Source organism: Bufo bufo, chromosome 3 (genome assembly GCF_905171765.1).
Source record: "Bufo bufo chromosome 3, aBufBuf1.1, whole genome shotgun sequence".
Taxonomy (NCBI): domain Eukaryota; kingdom Metazoa; phylum Chordata; class Amphibia; order Anura; family Bufonidae; genus Bufo; species Bufo bufo.
In genome coordinates this window covers 252,523,655-252,528,923 of record NC_053391.1, presented here as the reverse complement: position 1 = coordinate 252,528,923, position 5,269 = coordinate 252,523,655, and the positions used below count along the sequence as shown (strand labels likewise).

At 48.3% G+C, this 5,269-nt stretch overlaps 1 pseudogene; it reads left to right on the top strand.

Moving 5' to 3' along the window:
* Positions 1-4,646: 4,646 nt before the first annotated feature.
* Positions 4,647-4,765, top strand: LOC120996874 (annotated as a pseudogene).
* Positions 4,766-5,269: the final 504 nt, after the last annotated feature.

Sequence of the window (5,269 nt, the reverse complement as noted above, 5' to 3'; positions counted from 1 at the left end):
CCATGGAAATATGTGACCATGGTCTGCATGGAATGGGTAGGGGTCATAATTCACCAGCAGGACGCGTTCTCAGAGTTTTAGATCTGGCACATACCTCACAAGCAGACACATAAGAATGGACATCTCTAGATAATGTGGGCCACCAGAAAGACCTCGAGACAAATTCCTTCGTGGCATCGATACCGGGATGACCACATAAAACAGAGTCATGGCACTCACCCAAAAGCCGGAGACGGAAGTGTCTAGGGACGAATAACTTATTTGAGGGAGACCGTGCAGGAGCAAGATGTTGTGCTGAAGCGATTTCAGAAGAGAAGTCTGCAGATATTGATGTCAAAATAATATTAGTCGGAAGAATGGGTTCAGGAGGGGTGTCAGGAAGCTGGAAGGCACAAAAGCTTCGGGACAAGGTGCCCGCCTTGACATTGTTACTTCCTGGCCTGAAAGTAATAGAAAAATTAAAACGAGTGAAAAACAGGGCCCACCTAGCTTGCCTAGGATTAAGGCATTTGGCGCGTTCAAGGAACACTAAATTCTTATGGTCCGTAAGAACCGTGACACAGTGTTTGGCCCCTTTTAAAAAATGTCTCCACTCCTTAAACGCCCACTTGATGGCCAGTAGTTTGCGGTTCCCAATGTCATAGTTCCTCTCAGTGGGAGAGAATGTATGTGAAAAGAACGCGCAGGGTCTTAAATTAGTGAGGTTGGGAGACTCCTGAGAGAGAATAGCCCCAACCCCATCCTTAGATGCATCAACCTCTACTACAAAGGGTTCTTCTGGATCCGGTTGAATCAAGACTGGGGCATTCTGAAAACACATTTTAAGAGTCTCAAAAGCCTTAAGAGCCTCAGACAACCAGTTAACAAGATCCGCCCCCTTCCTGGTTAGGTCGGTCAAAGGTTTGGCGATAACAGAATTTTTTTGGATAAACTTACGATAGTAATTAGAGAATCCCAAAAAGCGTTGTGATGCTTTTTGGGTGGATGGTCTGACCCAGTCTTGAATTGCCTAAATCTTCTTAGGATCCATTTTAAATGAGTGTGGAGTAAGGACATACCCTAGGTATAAAATCTCCTGTACTCCAAACACGCATTTCTCTAATTTGACCGATAATTGATTTTCCTCGAGGAACCCGAGTACCAGTCTGAGATGAGAGACATGGGACTCCCAATCAGAAGAGAAAATCTGAATATCGTCCACATACACGATCAGAAATCTGCCGATAAACTCCCTGAAGATATTGTTCATGAAATTCTGAAAAACTGCCGGGGCAATGCTGAGTCCAAATGGCATGACTAAATACTCAAAGTGCCCCTCAGGAGTGTTGAATGCAGTTTTCCACTCATCCCCTTCCTTAATAACAAGACTGCCGTCGTGTCATCCCAGGACGCCGGCGGCGCAGGAGGGGAGAAGCATGCCGCCGGCGCCCTGTGACAATCAGATTAGGAAAACTCGGATCACTTCGTATCACCTTCAAGAAAATGGGGCGTGTGAGCACCTGAACCACATCCTGTTGTAGATGTTGTAATCGCCCTTCGTACTGATGTTTGGAAGGAACAGGAGATGCCCCCTCAACATGATGATGCCATTCAAAGAGGAAAATGAGAACTGGACACCCTAAATTTAGATGGGAGAATACCGGAGGCGGGTCCAAGAGATGTATAATCTGGTCGCTCAGAGATTGGGACCACATATATTGCCGATACCCGAAGGCTAAAGAAATTGCCTTTGCACCAAGGAGACCAGGTGATGGTGCAGAACCGAACAGCTTGAGGGCTGGGAAACTACGCTGGCTAGGGGATTCCAGGTCTTGTGCTTGGTGCAACAGCTGAATCAAGATATCCTAGTTTTTGAGGTGAGGCCAAAAAATGGGTGAGAATCCTCACTGGTGGTGCACAGGAATATGTTGCAGCCCTGCACCTTTGTGAGAAGGTTACAGGAGGCAGAACCGGTGCTGACTCCCATTCCTGAACTACCAGACATCCTCGAGGAGTGGTGGCTTTACACCAGCACAGTGAGTTGACAAAAAAAGCACATACTCAATTTCTCTGGTCCAAGGCCTTTCAAAAAGTATGGTATCTATGGAAAGGGGACCTGCAGACACCAAACTAATCTGAACCTGCAATGCAGAAGCCAAGAAGCAGAAACAAGTGAAATGGTTACTTGTAATGTAAACCTGCTACGACATAGAGGGCCATCCTGCCAGAAATGGGAAACACAGCTTATGTTTTCTGCACTTGACAAATCTTTACCAATCTGCACAAAATCACCTTTTTGGACAATGCCCCTTCTCCTGTAAAAATGAACCTTTGACCAAACACATGCAAAATGCGCCCTCACCTGTTGATGTGCACGGTTCCACATCTGAGTGAGGAATTAAGCGTCTTAGCTGCCAGGTTGTCAAACTGTCAAGGCCCATTGTGATGTCATCATCCATGGATGCTGAGGGGCTCCTTTATGACACATGGAATGTTCAGAAATCAGTAACCCAATAAGTTACTGCTGACGTGAAAGATTTGGATTGCAACAGTGGAAACCAGCAAGGAGGAAACTTAGGGGTCCTTTACTAACCAGAAATACTTCTAAATGGTCTAAATGTAAGTCAGCAAGGGAGCTCTTACATTTAGAATCAGCGGTAGATCCAACAAAGTTATGTAGAGGCCGGTGCCTCTACATAACTCTGGCGGATCCATCGCCAGCTATAGGGAATATTAAGACGGGCGCCTAAACCGTCAGTCTTAATAAATGACCCCCTTAGTTTCTGGGCACCTTTGCTTACAGCTGCATTACAGAGCTGGGCTATATTCTATTCCCAGGTTTCTGGAAAAGATAGGTCAGGTCCAGAGGTCCTGGGGAAGTTTGCTACCAGCACAGTGAGTTGATAGAACACATAGGCTCAAACTCAATTTATTTCTCTGGTCCAAAACTTTTCAGAAAGTATGGTACCTTATGGAAGGGCGACCTGCAGACACTAAACCAGGGCTTTTTTTCTCAGAGAAAAGGTGGTGGAACTCACCCCCCCTCCCCTGGCCACGCCCCTACCCACCCCTAGGACCGCCCCCTAAAACCGCCCCTTTAGAGAACAGGGATGCAAGTCCAGCCCAGCAAAGAAACCCCCCAGATGGGGATGGCACTGTTAATGGGGGATCTGGGGATGGCACTGTTATGGGGTGGAGGATCTGGGGATGGCATCCACAGATCCCCCATCCTATAACAGTGCCATCCACAGACCCCCCCATCCTATAACAGTGCCATCCACAGACCCCCCCCCACCCCATAACAGTGCCATCCACAGACCCCCCATCCCATAACAGTGCCATCCACAGACCCCCCTCCACACCATAACAGTGCCATCCAAAGACCCCCCTCCACCCCATAACAGTGCCATCCACAGACCCCCCTCCACCCCATAACAGTGCCATCCACAGCCCCCCCCCACCCCATAACAGTGTCATCCACAGACCCGCCCATCCTATAACAGTGCCATCCACAGACCCCCCCCACCCCATAACAGTGCCATCCACAGACCCCCCACCCCATAACAGTGTCATCCACAGACCCCCCCCACCCCATAACAGTGTCATCCACAGACCCCCCCACCCTATAACAGTGCCATCCACAGACCCCCCCACCCCATAACTGTGCCATCCACAGACCCCCCCATCCTATAACAGTGCCATCCACAGACCCCCCCACCCCATAACAGTTCCATCCACAGACCCCCCCACCCCATAACAGTGCCATCCACAGACCCCCCCATCCTATAAAAGTGCCATCCACAGACCCCCCTACCCCATAACAGTGTCATCCACAGACCCCCACCCCATAACAGTGTCATCCATAGACCCCTCATTGCCGCTCCAGTACAGTTAAAAAAAAGGGGAAATTAAATGAATAATGATTCATGCTGCCCCCTCAGTAGTATAACTTTCAATATATTGTACTCACAGGGCTACTGTTATCGTAATGCAGGTCGGCCGGGCAGACGAGCGGCAGCGTCACTGACTGACGTCACGTCCCTGCGCCGCCTACTTCATTCATAAAGTAGGCGGCGCAGGCACGTGACGTCAGTCAATGACGCTGCCGCTCGTCTGCCCGGCCGACCTGCATTACGATAACAGTAGCCCTGTGAGTACAATATATTGAAAGTTATACTACAGAGGGGGCAGCCGCAGCATGAATCATTATTCATTTAATTACACATTTTATAAGTCTCTACTGGAGCTGCGGGGCTGGAGCACAGTGAACGTACCGGCCCCCAGCTCCTCCTCCCAGTCCCTCCCCGCTGATACATCGCAGGCTGCGATGTCAAAAGGTGGCGGAACGCCGTTCCGGTGCGTTCCGTCAGAAAAAAAGCCCTGCACTAAACTGATCTGAACCTGCAATGCGGCAGCTAAGAAGCAAAGACAAGGAATGGTTTTGCTGTGCAGTTTGCCGATTGACATCCCCTTGCTGCAACAGTGGGGAAGCAGGTTTACATGCCAAGTTTAGAGGGCCATCCTTCCAGAAATTAGTCAACAGAACCAGGAATTCCCAACCAGTCTCCCAAGCTGGTACTTGCCCGGCCTTAAGCTGTATATCTTCTGTGATCTGACAAGTGCAGGTACATTCAGCTTAGAATAACCGTTAACAAAATAACCGTTTTGTCAACGGTTATTCTAAGCTGGATGTACCTGCACTCGTCAGATCACAGAAGATGAACAGCTTAAGGCCGGGAAAGTACCAGCTTGGGAGACTGGTTGGGAATTCCTGGTTCCGTTGACTGTCAACAGAAATTAGTAAGACAACTTGTGTGTTCTGCACTTACCCAAAATATACTGCAGCAGAATTCCACTCTGCACAAAGTCACTTTTTTTGGACAACGCAACTTCCCTTGTAAAAAGGTACTCTTGACCCACACACATACAAATTTACCCTCAACTGTTGATGTGCACTGTTCCACACCTGACTGAGGAACAAAGCGTCATGGCTGCTGCCTGGTAGGCAAACAGCCAGTGCTTATTGTGATGTCATTGTCTATGGATGCTGAGGGGCTTTATGACACGCTCAGTGTTCTGTCTATGGAAATTTTGAACGGGGCTGCCATTTTCATCTGCAGTTGGACAGATCTACCAATCCAATGAATTAGTGCTGTTGTGAAAGCTTTGGATTGCAAAAGTGGAAGCCAGCAAGGAGCAAACCTAGTTTTAAAAAAAAGCAATTGCTCCATTGTTTTATGGGCTTGGTTTTTAATTATTCACTGTGTTGTAAAAACAACACGTTATCATT